Source organism: Etheostoma spectabile, chromosome 8, assembly GCF_008692095.1.
Source record: "Etheostoma spectabile isolate EspeVRDwgs_2016 chromosome 8, UIUC_Espe_1.0, whole genome shotgun sequence".
In the NCBI taxonomy this organism is placed as follows: domain Eukaryota; kingdom Metazoa; phylum Chordata; class Actinopteri; order Perciformes; family Percidae; genus Etheostoma; species Etheostoma spectabile.
This window is the reverse complement of record NC_045740.1, coordinates 9,604,337-9,623,307: the sequence shown is the minus strand read 5'-3', so window position 1 is coordinate 9,623,307 and position 18,971 is coordinate 9,604,337. Positions and strand designations below refer to the sequence as shown.

The window sequence follows — 18,971 nt, the reverse complement described above, 5'->3', positions numbered from 1 at the left end:
AAGAGCTTATGTTATTATCTGGATCTCTGTACATCTGCAGGAAAATAAAGGGGGCCCATCAAGCAAACTACTCCACCTTGCAGTTGATAAATTCAGCGGTGTGATAAACAGAGAAGAATACTTTAAGAAACCCAAGAGAATGGTAATCCCGAGGGGGATCATCAGCACAGACACTCCACAAAACCTACTGCACAGAAGTGTACAGAAGTGTGGTATAAACAAGATGAAAAACATCACAGAATGCTTGAGAAGTCGCGCCTATCAATAAACCTGTACAGTACGACAAATGCACTGCAACTTCACCGTCTTGATTTGCAAAAGAACTGTGGTTGACCGCAAAACCTAACTGGACACCTATCTACTGAACCACATTTAATGAAAATCTCTTGGCCCCACGTTATCTGCTCCACTTTCCTCAGCGAATTGATATCATGAGGGTTTTCATTTCAAGTGTCATTCCCTCACATTAACAGTTGTGTGCTATTCTATGCTATTTGGAGACGGCAGGCCTTGGTTACTTTTAATTACAGTGGGTAATAGGAGAAGACCTCCAAATGGTGAGACATGGAGTATTTTTAGATCTTGATCTTGATTATCTAACACATCGCTGCCTCAGATAACGACTCTGTTGGAAGAGTTTTGTGCCATCAATGTGATCACAATCACTGTTTTAACACCTTGAAACCATCAATTTAATCATTCAACACATTTTAAGTACTTCACTTTAATAACCATTTAAGTTTTTTTTTTTAAACTTTTGTACTTTTAACTTAATTTACTTTAACAACTGCTTTTATTTGTATGATAAACCCAACTAGTTATGTAAGGAAGCCCTACTGCAGAGTATGTAATGGGTAACTTTATATTTCAAAGTCGTTATCTTAAAAGTCACTGAAACCGCAGTATGGCACTTGTTGGCAGTGTGTCCCATGACTGTAGTGTGCAGCGAGTGGAGGACCAGGGATGGGTTAGGGGTGTTGAGGGCTTTTCAGAAAGGCCGTTTTAATGAGCTTTAGATAATGAAATGTTATTTCAGAGCTCGATGGTCAGATTGCTGTCTCAGAAAATTGGGTGACTCAGTGATCTGTTTGTGCTTTTCTCATTTACAAAATAAACATCTATTTCTTTTCTTGCTATGGTATTGCAGATCAAACTTGACTTATATAGCCTAATAAAGCTTGCTGCATGAGACGCGTGTTTTAGTCCCTTTTATAATTGGAGAGAAAGAGTGTCTGGGTCTATTTGTGGTCTAGTGCAATGTTGGAAATGCCAGCTGTCGCACTTCAGACCCCTGCTGAAACAAACTGCTATTTGGCATGTATCTGCAATTTGTTGAAAAGCATCACATACTATGTCACAAAAAATGTTTCCCCCCCTAATTTAAAAAGGCAAACTACCTTGCATGGACATTTGGTAAATAAAGTTTATAAAACATGTTGTACTATGAATACTTATTTTACCTTAAACCAAGAAGAATCACAGATGAACTATTAGTAATTTTTTTCTTTTAAACTTTTCACTATGTTGTAGAAAATTACATGTTTACACAACTCCCAGCCTTCTGTGGGAGATAGGAAAAATCTTTAACACCTTCTGGAGTTAGGATTGACAGCTGTGGCTGGTCCAGAGAGCCCGGAGCCAAGCCCTGTCACATACCGCATGCTTGACATGTCTATGTCCATCTGAGGTTCTACCTTTCAAACCTCTTCCCCCCCTTGCTCTCTGTTGGCAGAAAGACCAAGGGACAAGAGGAGGAACAGCGTGTGAAGACGGGCCTCTTAGGGCTCTGAGGGAAGCATCCAAAGCCAGCTGGTCTGGCTTTGAGGTAAATCAATGGGCAGAGTGAAACAAAGGCAGCAGAAAGAAGAGGAAGTGTTGTAGAAGGAAAGAAAAGGAAGAGATCAAGAACGCCAAACCTTGTAGGGGGGGAGTGGAGCTTGGAACAGCAGGTTCTGTGAAGGTGTTTGTGCAACAACAATAAGCAGGTGAGACACAAGTGTCAGGACAGGTCTTGACTTCTTGCACATGATGTGATGCCAATTAACACTAATGTAATTTCAAGATTGGTTAGTTATGTTTTTAATTGAATCTAATCCAAGATTGTATCTTTTGTGTGATTATGTGGATTTGAGAGTTTATCTTACCACGTATGCTGTAGCATCATGTTGAGGTGAAACTTAATGAGCTGATGTATAGCACTACCTTAGTGCTGTTCGTATTTTTGCTAGCATCACTGTTCTTTGTTGCTGGTATCATTTTGGGAAGATGGGAAGGGGTGTTTGTTGACACAAAAGCGCTGCTAAAGGAGATGCTGAGAGCAATTTGGATCCACACTGTTGTCAATTGGCATCAGCCTGAACCCACTAAACCACTGCACAGCAGAAACTTCACTGATTGAAAACACTCCAAGAAAACAGCTGGGGACGGCTTCTCTTATTCTTTTTTTTTGTGACTATGGTTACTCACATGAAGAGGAAAGAGCAGAATATGTGAGATGATAAAAACTGCGGTCAGTTGTTTTTGTTAGAAATAATTGTCATACTGTACCACGTTTAAATAATAAAATATTGCTTATAGATTTTCACTTTAGTACCAAATACTTTAAGAAGACGCTAACTAATTTACAAATGTTGCTTAATTACTAGAATACGACACTCACATGATGTTGCTGCAGTATTAATGACAACATATGTCTTGATTTGTAGATAACAAGAAAAGCTGAATGTGTCTGAATTTTAAAAAGCCAATATTATCCATGTATCCCACAGATATACTTTTTGGACATTTAGATGATGCTTGGGCAGGGACATTGGTTTGAAGAAAAGCTATCTGAGCTGGGGTCCGGGACCAACAGTTCTTTACGTTGATACATTTTACAAAATCTGTATTTTTTGCGGTAGTTCATTAAGTACCATGTGAATACTTTTTGGTGCCACTGAATGCAATTTGAGCCACTGACATAACAGAGAAAATTAATTTGTCATAATCGTAATTACCATATGGATTACAGATATGATTAAAAATGTGCCTTCATATTCTTAATGGAAACTTGCTAAAACTCTTCTTTGTTACTGTTAAACAAACTGCCATTGGGAAAATTATAGGGAAATAAGCATAATTCAAAAGCTACCCAATAAACAAATAAAAGTAGCGCAGCGCTCTACAATGCAGCTGCAATCTTATGACACAATGTAAAGGACTGGGGTGGGTGTGACAAGCACAAGGGAGTACTTCAAATCAAGCATCACTGTGGTCAGCATAAGAACAATAACAGTTCCCTTCTGGTTTGGTATTTTGCCTACATGTTTTTTATTTTAGTTTGAATGGGCATGCATATGTGATATACACATTCATTTACATGTAATGTGCAGTTATCCTCAACTGGCAGACAGAATGAACAAAGAAACTCTTATGTCTCTACTGGCTTGACATGTGTCTTTTGCTTTTGGCGCCTGATTTTGCACAGTAAAGCATAAGGGGACCAAGGCTCGAGCAAACTACAGGAATAGTCGGCCCACATCGCCTCATGTGGTCAGAAAGCACGCCCTCTTTTAACCTGAACATACGTATACACAAGAGCCGAGAGCAAGATCATGCAGAAAAAAAGTGATAAGATATGGGTTTTTTGACAGAAAATTCTGAGCAACAGCAAACTATCATGCAGACTAAAAATGACAGTAAATAAACTTCAAGCAATCAATTTTTAAACTAGAGTACATGTGTGTGTGTGTGTGTGTGTGTGTGTGTGTGTGTGTGTGTGTGTGTGTGTGTGTGTGTGTGTGGTGTGTGTGTGTGTGTGTGTGTGTGTGTGTGTGCGTGTGTGGTTAGTAATGCAGGAACTGTGTTGGATGGCCATTAAAAGCCATTTAGGACAGTTGTGTGACTCCTTGGCTTAGAGCCCGAGGAAACAGGAGAGATGAGGAAGACTACTATGGCTTTTTCCTTTGGGACTGGGACTAACTGGTGAAAAAGGTAACACAACACACTAGGGACCTGGCTATACTAGACTAATACAAATGAGCTACATACAGCAGTATCCATGCTTTATGAAAACCCCTCCCCTTCATTGGTGAGCATGCAGTGTATAAAACAGGATGCCATCAGAGGAGGATGCCAAAATAATCAGGCAGTTTTACTATTTAGCTGTGACAATGGTGCCATCAAATCTTTGATCATGTTTGCAGAGTCACCAGATTGCTTTGACTGCTATTTCTAAAGCACAGAAAAAGAGATGCAAGCATATTTAAACTTACGCTTTGTAGTTTCAAATTTGAAATGACACTAAGGAATCAGTAATGTGTCCATGAAGTCCTGTGACCTAAATGATGAAGAAGGTCATTCGAAAGCAACATGGCATGCTCTTACCACGAGATTAGGAGCAGCCTAATGTGTGAAGCTTTTTTGCAACATGTAGGATTTAATTCCTTTAGTCCCATGTGATAACAGGCAAACTTGGCATGCAAGCTGTTGTGGAAGCAGAGGATTCAGATAATTTACTTAAGTAAAAGTGGAAATATCACAATGTGAAGATACTTCACGTCTGAGTAAAGGTCCTGCTTTTAAATTTTTACATGAGAAAACTTAAGAATTATCTGCAAAATGTACTTAAACTTTAAAGTTTTTTTTAAGTACTGATTATGGAAGCAAAATTACACCTTGTTTATGTGTTATATTATTAGATCATTTTTACTGATACATTAGTAGGTTTGTACTAAATCAATGGACTCTAAGATTTTATTAAAAAAAATCATGTATAAATAAATAAATAACATTTGTATCTGCAGTAAGGGTGTCAGAAATAAGTAGGCCTACAATATTTCCCCATACAATGTAGTGGAGTAGAAGTATAAAGCAGCAGAAAATGAAGTAAAACTATGAAGGCATAGTTTAGTAAATGTACTTTGTTACTTCCCAACACTGCATTCAAACCCTATATGTGAATATGTGCATGTCTTTATAAAATGTGTCCATGTGCATGTTGTTACTTTATCTAAACCAGGCCACACGTTCGTAAATCTAAACAGTAGATCCGAATTGAGCTTATTTTCTCTCGCACCTGCTTCCAAACGCCAGTAGAAACAGCCCAGTTGGCCGAGAGTGGACAAGGCAGGCCCACACCTCCTCTGATCCTGCACGTACACGTGACATGCTCATATGCGAGTCCACCAGGTCCCTCCTTCCTCCTCTAATTGGCTGCTTAACAGACGCTGCATATTCTCATTGGCTGTGGAAAAGTGCCCTTTAAACCAAATTCCATTACTGTTGTCTTAGAAATATGACGTCAAATGTATCTAATGTGATGAGGCCGAGCCAAGAAATATGGGAAAGTAGTTGTCCAAAAGAAAAGTTAGTGTTGAAGAGTGTAGGCTACTTCAGTAAGTGTTTCAGATAGTTGTACTTTTGTTTTTGTTGTGTCTTTTTTCATGTTTGTTCGGCCAAAGCTTTCCTAAATTCAGTCAGTTTTAAATGCTTTAACTGACTCATTTTAAGGGCTATTTGAAACAAAGTTGTTGTGAATGTAATACGAGTCAAACAACAGCAATAGCCTATATTAACAACCAATGTATGTATAACAGCAATACTCAGTAAACTATGGCACAATACATGTGGCTCAGATTAATTTTTTACTGTATTTGTTTACGAAGTAAAACAGGGAGTTTCCTACTTATTCTAATGTTTTGACGGCGGTGTGTTTGTGTTTGTGTGTGTGTGTGTGTGTGTGTGTGTGTGGTGTGTGAGAGAGAGAGAGAGAGAGAGGGATGGGAGGGAGGCAGTTTGTCAGATTAGGGGAGGAGTCTCTCGCTGACAAGAGGGACACGGGCTTTTTCACTGAGTTTGTCAGCTCCCCCTAAAATAGCAGTCAGCGTGTATATGTGAACTGAAATAACGTTTATCCACTGGAGCCACCGATATAGCGTGTCTATACACGGCGAGTGACTTGGGAGTAAAGGTGAGTAACGGAAATAGAAACAATGTTGCGAAGTGTGGCAGCGGTACTGTAGCTACAGTGAATGAGAGTAGAAAAGCGCAAGAGGGAGACGTAGAGAGGATTTGAGAGACGAAGACATTTACTGTACATCTATCTGTCTGTTTATCCGTCTTCTCTGGGGTGCGCGCGGAATTAGAGATGTAAAAGCTGTGTCGTGTCATAAAACATCAGTCTTGTTGTTAGGGTTTTAATACCGTAAAAAACAAACAAAACAAAAAAAACCAAGTATGTGTTTGAAGGGTGCAGTCAGACGCGCGCGCGCTGTTGATATCAGTCAATTACGAGAAACTTTTACTGGATTCATCGTCAACAGTGATGTCGGTCCATATGTGGATTAATGACTCCTAAAACTCCCTCACAGTTAATCCCGGGATCAAATGTGTAAAGGTCAAACTGTACTATGTAAAACAGGCGCGATGCTCTTGCATCGTTTGGGCAAAATAGTAATGTGTATATAATAACACAGTTGGGCCATCACAACAACTGCAGGTTACCGTTCACACAGTGAATAACCCGGGGATAGAAGTTGAGGTCTGATATGAAGTTCACAGCAAATTGTATGTTTGCACATTATCACAACTTCTAGAAAAAACAAGTTTGCCATTATTTTTTTTAAAATAAAGTAAATTTGTGTTTTATTAATTTGGGGGCCTTTTTTGGTGGTAAAGGGGGTTCCCATTTTTGTATTTCTTTCGTGATACTAAAATTAGATGGGCGGGGGACGGTGACATCAAATCGCTTATTGCCAGTTTTGTGTAGATCTGCCCCCCAATTCAACAAGAAAAAAAAATTGCAGCTTGGCCAAGCTATTTTATTTTGGCACTTTAACGTGATATAAGGAAATTCCTTATATTTTGATAATTTTCTTGTTTAAGAAAACCCTTTGTTTACTTTATTTAAGGATAATTTTGGGGTTTAATTTGTGTTAAAGGGGGCCCCAATTAGGTAAATTTTAAAAAAATTGAAGGTAATGTTGTTTTGATAACTTTAAGATCCCACTTTAATTTTTTTTATTAATGTGGCAGGTTATGGAAAGTGTATACATTTCGGGAGCAGTATGGTCAGTTTGGTAACAGAGTTTGAAAGAAGGGGACTTGCTGTTGGTGGTTTTTTGAACGGTAACACTTTTGGTCCCTAAACCCCTCGCCAGAGTGGGCAACGGCCAACAGTAAGCTGACCTTTTCAAATGTTTTTGAGCGTATGTCTTCACCATGCATGCTCTTAAAAATTGACAGAAGGAGCAGATTTTATTTAATTTGAGCAGAAAAAACAACTAGCATAACCAATATGTGCTCTATTCATTCCGTTTACAAATTAATATTTTTATGAAACAAGTTTTAGAAATGTATGGTTTTGGGCGTTTTCAATGTAAAGGTGTTTTTTGTTTTAATAGATAAAAAGTGGGTGTTTTTAACTAAAAAATTCCAAAATTGTGTATTTGCACCCCAGAAGGGTGTTTTTTTTACCACTATGTTAAATTAAAATTTTTACACAAGTAAAACATTTTTCTCTTAGTAACCCGTTTCCATGACAAAATTTTTTTTTTTAAATAATTCTTGGGACGGGGTTGTCAGCAGATTAAAGGATATTTTTTTCATGTCCTTTATGTTTCGCTGGCTGATGAAAAGTAGGCCCAATTCCAAAAACCAGCGGTTGTTAGTGATTTTTTTAAAACAAAGAGAAAGCACCCTTCAATCTGTAGTCATTCTTTTGGCGCCCCCGGGGCTCGCCAGAAGGGCCTTTTTGCTCTGACCCATCAGTGAGTTTATGGTTAAAGGTGGTGAGGGATCTTTCAACCGCGAAAAGAATATCACTTTTAACAATTTTTGGTGTTTTTGTCAAAGGGGAAATTTTTGGGCTGGAAAGGCCCGTGAGCCCTCACAAATGTCTCTCTCATGCATGTGGTGAACTGTTGCTCTCACCTCAGAGACCCAGATGTTCTTCTTTGCCATTACGCAAACACACATAGAGAGGTTTGATAATATGTCTATAGATTCCACCCTGTATCATTTAACCAACGATATGGTGATGAGGTACATAGATGGATGATTTTCTACGATGACTACCACTGTTTATTAAATGTTTTAGCCTTGTTACATGTTATGTTTGTGTGCCCCTGCACATCTCTGTATATGTGAGTAAGTGCGTGTTAGCGTCTTTAGCACAAGCTCTCAGTGAAAAGGGAGAAATGAGAGGTGGTGACGGTGTGAGGAACGGGCAGCTGCAGCATCTTTTACTGCACTCCTCATCCCACTTCAATCTCAGTGTCTCAGCTTCTCCTTCCAGGAGAAATGTGGAGTGTGTGGGCGAGTCGGATCTGCAATTAACGCTGGTTGTCAGAAAGAGAATGCTGGCGTTTACATGATGCCTCTGAATCACTGAGTGAAAGTCTTTCTCCTCCACTCTCCTCCTCCCAGGACATTTTTCCAAGGAGGACAAAAAACACCAGAAAGCTGAAAGCCAAGGATGTATTGAGTGAAAAATATGAGATAGAAGCTGAACATTCTTGGTCCAATAAAGAGGATAGTGTTTCTTTGATTGTTTGGTAAGCCAAGATGTTCTTTTATACTGCAAAGCTATTACTGTAGCTATTAAATTACAGTGATTATGGATATAACCATAGTTTTAGTATTCTTTCTATATTTCTTAATTTTTTCGATGATTGTGAATCTATTTTTTCAGTCTACTGGCTTTATTTAAATATTTTATTTTGCAATATTAAAATCGCATCTATATAGGGCTGGTTGTTATCTAAAAGTGAGCTTTAAGTATTGTTGAGATTTCTGGTGAAGAGTGGACAGTTTCTTGGTTGGTTTGGCTAATGAAACTTGCTATAATAAGGTACTGAAAGTCCGGACAAATTCACAGGCATATGCATTGAGATGATTGGAGACACTTCTTTTCTGTTAAATGAATGACTGTCCTTAATTTTTCTTTGTGCAGTTTATTTTAATTTAAAGATTTTCCTCGAAGATCACAAAAAAGTGACCTGATAACAATCAGTGTCACATTGTAACTATTCAGCATTCTCTTTGACTAATAAAAACATCTTAGTAACATGATTCATTGTTTATTGGAGCTCTATCATCAATATGGAGATTCCAGCGTTTTCCTGTGAGACCTGGAGGTTGGATGCAGAATCTTGAGCCTGGCAGATAATGTTTGAGTCTGCAGTACTGGAGACCGTCCCCTGTAGACTAAGAGAAAAGGCTTGTGCAAACAAATAGCTGGCCGTTGGTGTACAGAAAACCAATAATCAGACCTAAACTAAACATTTAGTGCAGAACATTTGACATAATTTGATTTCAAGTCAAGAGACACATATTTTTCTCAATATTTTTGTAATGGGTTTGGTTACTGCTATATAGGTCACTGGGCCTTTGGTTAGCACTGGTACCTCACTGCAGGGAGGTCCTGGGTTCCGTTCCTGGCCTTCTCTCTGTGTGTGGTGTTTGTGCTGCCTGTATTAGACAAGGTCTTCATGTGCTGTGATCTTGAGCCACTGTTCTGGGTGTGAACTGACAGACAACAGCAACGTGCTAAATACTACTTTCTGTTTTACATTGAGTAGTTGATTCAAAGTTGAAGGAATTTTCATTTAAACTTTATTAAACTTACAGTGTACAAACTACAGTGCATAAACTTCTATACCGTTTTTAAATATCATTGAGTCGATTAATCTAGTTCATACTAAGGTGATGCTTATCTAAATATGTATATATTTTTACTTTCCAAATATCTATAATTAATAAAAGCCCTAGTTACTGCTATTAAAAATCATATAGTAACTCTTACATTAAATAACAAAATATCACTGGTTTTAGAAACTCTCCTGTAAAATCTCCAGTATTGTTGAGTCCATCTAATAACCTGAGGGAAGCTCAGAGGGTGAATGTATTACTCGCTGAGGCACTGTTTGTATAGTGAGACAGCCAGCAGTGACCTTTCACCAGTCCTGGCCTTGACTGAGACCTCTGGTGGTAAGCCACCCCGTTTGGCTAACTCAGCACATGTGCTGCTTAGCAGGGCAGAGAGCTTAAGGCCCCCTGCTCTTCCAAACAAGGCCTGACTGGAGGTCCCTTCACCTCTACACCCTGGACCACACAGGAGAAGCAGCAGGACGATCCTCAAGCTCTAAATCCGCTGCTGATCTGCTTTCGCCACTATGATCCCAGCCTGTCTCTTGCTCCACGTCCATTCTGTACTGGTCTGTGAATCTGAATACAAACACACAAACGCGTGGTGTCATATAGCCACTGTAACCAGAGTAGTGTCCCAAAAATAACACCCTCGTATTTTCAACAACTGGGTATCGCCAATGGTTTCCCAAATGGATCCAAATCTGATTCACAAGGTCCTGATACAATTACATTTCTGATTTGTTTCTATATCAATTGGGTTAGGGAAATTTCAGTTACAATACCAATTACAGTATGCTTAGATATAAAAGAGATTATTTTAGATGATCTATGAGAGAACCTTTGCTGTAAATTGCACAAACAGGAAGCAACACTCAAACATGCTCACAATGCACCAGGTTAATGTTTACATAAAGTATTGACCCCCACAAAGTTTGTGGTGGGTCATACATCCATGGTGAAAAGGCATATATTAAAAGAGGGATTACTGCATTTTAATAATCAATTTAAGATCACTAAAACAAAGATGGATTTAAATTGGAGAATCGATTATTTTAACCCAGCTCTGGTATTTTCTAATTATTGTGTTTTTAGCCTCTATTTTGCAAGGCACCGTGCATCATGACTTCTGAGTTCCATCAGTTGCTGGCCACATTCTCTATCGAGAAGAAAGACTAGCACATACACACTATGTGGTTCGGGAGGGTAAACTGTGGAAGCATGTGGTGGATAGGTGCAAAGGTGATGACTTTGAGAAGTCAAGTCATTTAGCGCCTTTCTAAGATGCCTCATCGTCCTCTGGCTTTTTGTAGTGCAAGAAAAACCACAGTGCCGCATGTACAAGGCATATAACCCAAATGTGTGTGTCCTGTGGTTGATTAGTCATGTTTTTTTTAGGTTATTTTCTTATTGTTGTTTACATGAAACATGAAGCCTGCATGGAGACGTTCTAATAGTGAGTGACTTTGTTGCTACTCAGTACTCTGGTGATGTGAAGTTGAATCATGTACAGAGCTGTAGTTTTACTAATAGTTGAAAAGGAAGTTAAGAAAGACATCTCTTTGCTGAGTTGCATTTAAACTGAATTTTAATGTGCTTCTGAAATAAAAAACATAAATCAAAGGAATATATTATAATCTAATTTACTAGATCAAAAGATCTCCCATGATTGCTAATATACCCCACTGTATTGAATTCCTGATGTTCTACTGTAGATCTTAAAAAGCATCTCTCACTGGAGATTTAACTTCCCTGGCTTTGTACAGAGTCAATTAGGTAGAAGTATCAGGAAAAGAGAAACAATTGAATTGTGTGCAAAGTAAACTTTCAAAGTCTGGTAAGCTCTGTGTGATGAAGCTGTTTACACCGTTGTTAAGGGGTGCTAAATTAGGTGATTTGAAAACATTTTAATCTAGCCTCCTATTATGTTAGCTAAGATAACAAGAAGTAGAGTCCATGGAAAAGTTTTTATCAATGGCCGGTGTAGTAAATACAGCTGTGAGACCTGGTTGTCACATCTCTTATCGCAAATGTGATGACTTAAAGTCCTGTAGCTGCTGGAAGGAAGACTTGGACCTAACGCAGCTGGAGTAGCCCTGTGGCCTCCTTAGCTGCAGGAAGGAGCTCCGGCCCACGATATCGTTGTTTTTCTGTTTGTCTGAGAAGCTTGAACCAGGACAGCTGGGGGGGATGTGATTCCTCCCATTATTCCGCAGCTCATATCAACCATAAGAACAGGGTAAGGGAAGTGACACAGCCCCCACCACTCTCTGGAAGCCCACCACAGGGCTCTGACTTGCAGTTCAAAGTTGTCTTCCTTTCTGCTGTAAGGGCTTAGCTCTAGCAGGGTAAACACTGCAACGCCTCATGTATGTTCTTTTTTAGCTAGGGCAGCAGTTTCCGAACTATTATGCATTAAAACGAGGTACAGTTTGTTACGTTGTGTGTGCCGATTCAAGGATTACCTTGCCCACTTTAGGGGAACTGTAAGTCTTGCCAAGTATCACTTTTACTAGCCATGATATCATTTCTACGCTTGTAACAAGTTACGCTGTAACGCTTGTAAGTTCAGACTGCATCCTAAATGATAAACGTTACTCCTCTTTACTAATTGAGAGGTCACAATTTTAAAATCTTTGTACTTTGCAATTAAAATTATTCTTTTAATATCAAGAACATTCAGAAAAGTATTTTCATTGCATCTCCAGTCTTTAGATCCCAGCGCTCTAGAGTGTGACTGTGATTGTGAGTAAGGTGTTATGTATGCCCGCTGTTAGTGCGTCTGCCCGTCTATCCTCTCCCCCTTTCTCCCAGTCCACTTTCCATCTGTGTGCTGTGGGCTGCAAATGTAGTTGAAAATGGTGTAGTGTTTCCACTAGTGAGCTGTTGCCAGCCTGTATTCATGTCAGACTGTGTTGTTCTTGATTTAGTTTCCCTCTGCCCCACAACCTCTGTCACTGGTCCAACTGCCGGAGGTGTTCAGAAAGTATATAAGGGTTGAGAAGGGAGGAGCGGGGGCATCCATCACCAGCCGCTGGCCCTGAGACTCAGGACCAGAGGGCTATCAACAGTTTGACTGAGAAGATTCCTGGAGAGGCGAGCAGCAACAGGGCCTGTAGAGGTCTTTCTCTCTTTCTCTCTCTTTTCCTTTCTCTGTCTGACTCCCTCTATCTCTATCACACTGTTTGCACACAGTGTTCATGTGACAGCTAGCACACATCATCTGATTCGGGAGAAACTGTGGGCTGTAGAAATGCCTCTAAGATTATTTGCTTGGTGAATGCCGTTCATTGATGTCAATAGATTTTTCAAATTGAGATAGACAGGAGAAAAAGTCTTTCAGATTCAAGTCAATTTTCCAACTTGTATCAGTGATAAAGACATGATGATATGCCATGCACATTCCTTGTACCTTTCGCTCTCTGAAGGGGTTTGAGGTATAGTCTTCTATTGAAACAACTGTTTACTGTTAAATCCTCATCATTCACAAAGCAGACTGATTATTCAAAATGAAAACTGCCTCTCAGTGTGACATTATAGAAACTTTATAATATAAAAACCTATGACAAACATTCACAAACCCAGATTCTAAACACTATATGTATGTGTCATACTGTACACACATTTTCCAGAAATAGATGAGTAGTGGCTTTATTTGAAATGTTTTACATGAAATGAAATGTGTTAATAACCAGCCTGTGTGAGATCATTAACGGATTAATTCTATAACATGAAATTGTAAGAAAAAAAAAATCAATGCTACTTTAGCTAGCCCCTTTCACTGTTGTTATGAGTCATGGCCATCCTCACTGCTCAGATTGCATAAACCTTTTATGTAATGGAACACTGTGGGAAAGAGGCATCAAGTGGAAGATAAAAATGGGGAGAGAAAATCAAATATTTATTCTGAGCTTTTTTAATATTTTTTCCCATTAAAAGCAGACATTTGCTGAAGTTAAGCAGTAACTATAACCCTAAACAATATGGACATGGACTGCATGTATACCAAAAACGGTTGTCTTTCTGCGGCGCTCACTATTTATTTACTTAAATCTGCCGGCAGATCATCAAACATTGGGGGTTTGAGTTGAATATCTGGAATCTCAGTGTCTAATTTGGATCCACAGTGTTTACAAAGATGTGTTGAGATCGGGTAAATGTGCTGCTGCTGAGACACATTATGCATGACGTCCCTAATATCCTTACACTGTGGATTCCCCCTGGAGGAAGATCTTGGTTCATCTTTGCTGTTTACCATTTCTGAGTTGCGGTCTGCGCAACATCAAAAGGCTGCCATGGCACTTAACACAGCTCGCAGGGTTTCCTGGGAGGGTGGGGTACTGTTGTTCCCTGTGGTGTTGGCATTACTATTGTTCCCTGGTGAGAAGTCCATCTGATGATAGACAACCATGCAAATGGACTCATGCCATCGAACCACATCAGACAACAGCACGATACTGCAATGCTATGCAAATTTATAAACCTCTAGGATCATGCACGCATTAGTTTTATTTGTGCGCGAGTGTTTATTTGTGCAAGTGTTAGACAAACAGAGCGGCCAGAATATTTTCTCTACCAGTTTACAGCAAGTTATCTCTCAAAAACAAAAGTAATGAAATAGTTTAAATTGAGATTCAGATGTGTAACATTTAAATTGGCGTCACAAAAGTGTGACACAGGAAATGTTCATCCAGAAAGAGTTCTGAATACTGATACTGTGCCATGTCAAGACATTGACTTGTTAAAATGACATTCTGTCATAAGGAATGTTGGTGATGGAGGGCTTTTGCTGAGAGACATAGTTTGTTAAACCGATGGCACTGATATGAAGTGAGTAGTCAGCTATTAGTCTGTCAATTGCATTGTACTGATATATCATGACTTACGGTAGATTGGCTTATCAGAAATTATGTCTAAGGTTTAGGAGGTTAACCTAATAGATAAGGTCTGAGAAATACTGTAATAGTTTGAAACTCAAGGAGGACACTAGCCCCAGACTATGTCTCTCGTGTATCACCAAAACATTCAAGTCACAGAGCTGAGCTTCCATGTGTTCCAGAAAAAAAATACCCAGCAATTTTTTTAAATTCTAGAAGGTCTTTTAACACTTATTGTTGTTCTGAAGGTATTTTCAGAATGCTCAAAGACTCTTCAAACCATCTGGATAGAAATATGTTCAGTTAAGAAATGTTTCAGCCCTTTTCTCAAGTTGCAACTGGATTTCCTAATTTAGGAAACCGGAAATGACACACGTCTTTGCTCTTTTTGTAAAATACAAGCAAAATATAAATGCGACATTTGACATGAAAGCGAGTAAATATGTAATTTCTAACTACCATCTTTATTTGGATTAGAAAAAAAAGATGAAACAGGTTAAACACTATTTTTTAAGTTGGGTCATCTCGATGGTTAGAAGATTGGTGTTGTTAATTGTTAATTGTTGAAAAACCTTTAAGTTTTTCAAAGATGGCTGTGTAATTATCGTTCGGAAAGTCTGAGGCTTAGCTCTGTGACTCCAACGTAACGGTAATACTAGACGCATAAACCAGGGCTAGTAGGACACTATAGCAACTGGACCGTAACGTCTATGATTTCTCAGGTGTCAAGCGCATTCATTTTTAACGAGACATAATTCCTCATCCTACTCTTGCATCAAGGAAGTTATCATCATTTTCTTTGTTTGTAAAAGTTTCACTCAAATATGCAACAAGGGATTTATGTTGAGGAGGAGAGTAGCTTTTCTACATGAAATGGATATAACTGTTAGGAGAGGGTCATCTCTTTATCCTTGAGAAACTGAGAATCCATTCATTGGCTGGGCTCGAGAACCTGACTGACGCAAATGGATCATTGGGAATAGAAGTGTCCCAGCAGTAATTATGTTACAACGCCGCTACCGCACACTTCCACTGAGGTGGGATGGGATGGGCGCGGGTTGCTTCTTTTAGTCTTGTTTCCCTTACATCTTTCCACATAGTTAACACAGTCATACTGTCCTCACTCTCCCACTCTGTCTGACTCTCCCTCCCTTCCTCTCCTGTTTTCTTTCTGTCTCTTTTTCATACACACACCTGCTATCAAACCCAAACACACACATGAAGCGCAGTGGAAAGTTTCTAACGTTTATCCTGCTCCGTTGAGCGAATTCCTCCTCCCTCTGTTTAACGACTCTTAAAGTAAGGAAAAAGTTGGTAGCTGATCATGTCACCTATATGTCACTGTTGTCTTCCTGACCTCTGGATCCAAGCTGCCTGCGCCTCGAAACTGAAGCAAAAATGTCTGTTTCATTTTTTTTCCTTGGTATCCAGGGCTCTGTGGCACTAAGTCAGTTAAAAAAGAGACATGAAATTAATGTAATGTCAAAGGCGTTTTCATATGAAACCCCAAGGCACTTAGTCAAAGTCACCTTGCATAGTCCTCCTGACAGTACTGTGAGAGTGAGATGGAGAATGTCTGTCTGGTAATGCTGTCAGCACATGATGTCCTTTGGTTATTGGTTGTTATATCCACTCATTGTCATTCTGATTTTTTAGATTGGATACATGTCCAGTATTTATTTGAAGAGTGACATAATTTTCCATTCAGTTGGCTGTGTAACGTGGCCCAAAGTGAAACATTTTCTCAGTGAGAGCAGTTTCATCCTGTGGGGTTTTCTTTCCTTTTGATGTCATTTTGGAGGTGATAAGTAGCTTCCCGTCTCCTGGTCCCTGTCTTACAGCACCATCCCCCATCCCAAGCAAGGTGCTAGCAGCATGGAGAGTTGTTTGAACTTGCATCGATCCAACGTGGGATTACAGCTGGGTCATTGGAGAGTTGGACTCAGCTACCAGTCATCAGGGCAGATTAACCACTCGCTGTCTGCTTAGCGCCATTTCAGTGCAGGCTCTCACTGCTGTCATTTTGACTGTCCCTACTCTGCAGGTCACTGTCTCCTTTTGAACAGTGCATTTTTATATCTTACTTGATTGAGTTTAGGTTTGGACTGATTTTATATTCAAAAGAAACATTTTGCTTAATGAAATAAGATAAGAAAAATCCCTGACAACCTTCTTACATGTATTTAAATCTGTAAGCAATCATTGAAACATTTGCCAGTCTTGATTTTACAATGTCAACAGTTTGGCTTGCAGATTTTATATTGTGCGAACCATGTGTATGTTTGATTTTCTTTCAACATCTTCAAGGTATATCATAATCATTTAACCCTTTCCGTTAAATATTATTTAAATCATTCTCCGGTACGAGAAAAGTCACCCCAAGCCTTGCTTTACAGAGAAAGGGGAAGGGCTGCAGAAGGTCCATGTTTTGCAGACTGCCCCACCTCTCTTTCTACATTTCTCAAAGCCTCCTTTTTCACTTTTTCATTCACATGCCCTTGCGATAGCTCTTATTAATTATATCTCATTAGTTGCCTTGGAAACTGAGGTGAGGGAATGTATAACATGAGTTCAAAGAAAGAGAGAAAGAAAAAGGAAAGCAAGAAATTGAAGAAAAGAAAACGCAAGAAAGAAAGGAGGGGGAGGGATGAAAAGAAGGGATGGAGAAAGTGGTTGTTGAGGGATCAGCCGTGTGTCAGATTAGCATCAGGAGACATTAACACTAGTGATGCTGCTGGGGCCACAATCCTGCCTTTCACTGCTGGAAAGGGAGATAAGCGCGCTCTCACAAAAGGGAGAGCGTGAGAGGGCTGGCTTGCCTCCACTCCCCTCAGGCCAACAGTCCCATTTACAGGTACAGCACCTCCTGATGAAAGCGAGAACAAAGAGGTGGATGTTCATTTCCTACTGCACTGGTGTCAAAGCTCCATTGAAACAAATCTGTAAAACTGTGGATTTAGGCTGCTTCGCTTTATGTCTCCAGTCTGCCAGAAGCTAAGCACAACCGAGCCACAGTGTTGACACTTTGGGGGTTTGATACACTTAAGAACGTTGTCATGGATTATTTCACAGAATCCCAATTTGCACATCAGATTTCTGCGTGAGGCTGTTGCATCCTATCAGAAATGTAGTTCTGTCATAATCATGTTGTTTCAATGTATATTTACTAGTATTGGTGGAGCTGTGATTCAGTCTTATGCAACCGGTTGAGTGCTTGAATAACAAGGAAAGGTCTCTGCCTGCTAATTGTAAAGTGAGTGGCCGAGAGCTGGGAGCAGTGTGTGCACATCGTCCAGCCTGCATAATGATCCTTCCAGTAAACATAATAAGCACACAGAGTGAAGCAACAGGAGATGAGCCTCTGTTGTTGTTTAGTCTCAGACAAGTCAGGATGGTAATAAGGGGAAAGATCAGAAAGAGGTCCCTCCCTTTCTTTCTCCTTTCCATCTCCTACCGGCTCCCTCTGACTCCCCCGCGGAGGGCATGTAGAAGGGTCCTGAATAACAGGAAGTGGAGGGGCAGGAAGTTGAGTCTTGTCTGCCCACGGCCTGTGGTAGGATACTGAGGCTTATGCTGCCTTGCACAGGAAGCACAACTGTCACGGCTATGCTCAAGACTTTGGCGGCTGTCCATCACCTTTAAAGAAGTGGAGGCATGCCTGCAGCGCATAGTGGGGGCTTCTTAAACGCAAGTGAGATAGGATAAATCTATTGAATAAACTTTATTTGAGATGTAGAGCGGAAAGGATTATAGTGGTGTGGCTGATAGAATAATATACACGTACAAAATAACACTGGCCTCATTTTTTTGTTCGATCAGCAAAATCTGCAACATGAATCTACTATGTAATTTTATGGTACATTTTATATAGGACAACAGTTAAGGGAGTAATGCCTCAACTTTGTGTGGAGTGAACACAGGCTTACAAGCGGGGAGGGAGGAGGATGTGCTGGATCCAGTATAATTACACTGGGAATTGAGCATGTTTTATTGATTGTGAAAGGGCCAGGCCTGTCACCAAGCCTCCCAGTGTCTCCATGGTCCGTCTTAAGGGAGGAGGAGGCAGAATGGCCCACCTGTCATTCGACAAGTCTCACACCTGGTCATGGAGGATCAAATTGGCTCTGTTTAGAAACGATTGTAATAGTAACTTTCAAAGATACAGCGTGCATGTGTATTTAACAGAAGGTAGAGTGAGGCATGGACTCGTTCTGTTCGACATGTCATATTGACTTTCTGTCTAGCTGATATGGTTGTTCCTATGGCGACGTATTCTCTGCACATTGATTTATGTGTTACAAATGTTTGGTAAGCAACTTTCAGAAGTGCTGGACTGGTTTATATGAAAGTGGACCAGGTGTATTACATCAAGGTCTTTTAAAAGACTATATGACGAGATGCTGTTTGTACGTGTGTACAAACTAGGCATGTACAAATTTCTGCCCAAAAGACAGACCATCAAGTTTT

General features: G+C 39.8%; 1 protein-coding gene across 12 annotated transcripts in view; it reads left to right on the top strand.

Annotated features, from left to right (window-relative positions):
- Window positions 1-1,718: 1,718 nt before the first annotated feature.
- mef2aa (myocyte enhancer factor 2aa) overlaps window positions 1,719-18,971 on the top strand; it is a 63,603-nt gene continuing 46,350 nt past the window's right edge. For 9 of the 12 annotated variants that reach the window (XM_032523211.1, XM_032523209.1, XM_032523207.1 and 6 more), the window contains exon 1: window positions 5,773-5,950. The gene's annotated coding sequence lies outside the window, so the exon portion shown is untranslated. Of the gene's footprint in view, window positions 1,986-5,772; window positions 5,951-8,406; window positions 8,535-18,971 lie in introns of those variants that run through there. The other 3 variants (XM_032523214.1, XM_032523203.1, XM_032523204.1) reach the window with 2 other exon arrangements.